The sequence below is a fragment of the Wasmannia auropunctata genome, unplaced genomic scaffold (genome assembly GCF_000956235.1).
Source record: "Wasmannia auropunctata unplaced genomic scaffold, wasmannia.A_1.0 LD336101.1, whole genome shotgun sequence".
Taxonomy (NCBI): Eukaryota; Metazoa; Arthropoda; class Insecta; order Hymenoptera; family Formicidae; genus Wasmannia; species Wasmannia auropunctata.
The window spans coordinates 202,822-203,416 of NW_012026789.1; the positions used below are offsets into that span (position 1 = coordinate 202,822).

Sequence of the window (595 nt, forward strand, 5' to 3'; positions counted from 1 at the left end):
GATGTGTATAAGAGACAGTGTTTAAACATGACAATATTTATGTCATGGCTTCTAAATTTGGAAAATTAACGTCAAATCATTTTGAAATGTGGTTAAGGAAAGTTTTTTTCCCGAATGTTGGTCCTAAATCAGTTCTATTATTAGACTCATGGACTGGTCATTGTCCTGACGTAGTTGCCAGAAATAGACCAAAATCAGTAGAAAATTTTGTTACCTTAACTATGTAACGATGCACCCCCGAAAGTGCATCGTTCCCGGCCGAACAACCGCCGGATGCCGCCCGACCGACGAACCGTCGGGCGAAGAAGGCGCGGTGCGCCCCAATTTTTTAAGCGTTCCAAAGGTCGTCGGCTGGCAACTTAAGGCCAGCCGACAAAGACGTTACCGGAAATCATGTAACGGTACCGGGAACCACCGAACGGAGCAGATCGCGGCCGAATGCCGTAATGATAGGGTATATAAGGGGCTCCGAAGCCAGGAAGGCTACCAGTTCCTGACCGTCTCCCGAACCGACGACACCGGGGTAAAGAGTGGCTTTGCCTCGGTCCGAGTGATTCTCGGTGGCGTCTCGGCTCGCAGACATCCAGACACGATA

The 595-nt window shown here is 49.2% G+C and overlaps 1 pseudogene; it reads right to left on the reverse strand.

Moving 5' to 3' along the window:
• The window catches only part of LOC105460901, a 13,287-nt pseudogene extending 12,704 nt beyond the window's left edge, over positions 1-583 (reverse strand).
• Between the last annotated feature and the right edge of the window lie 12 nt (positions 584-595).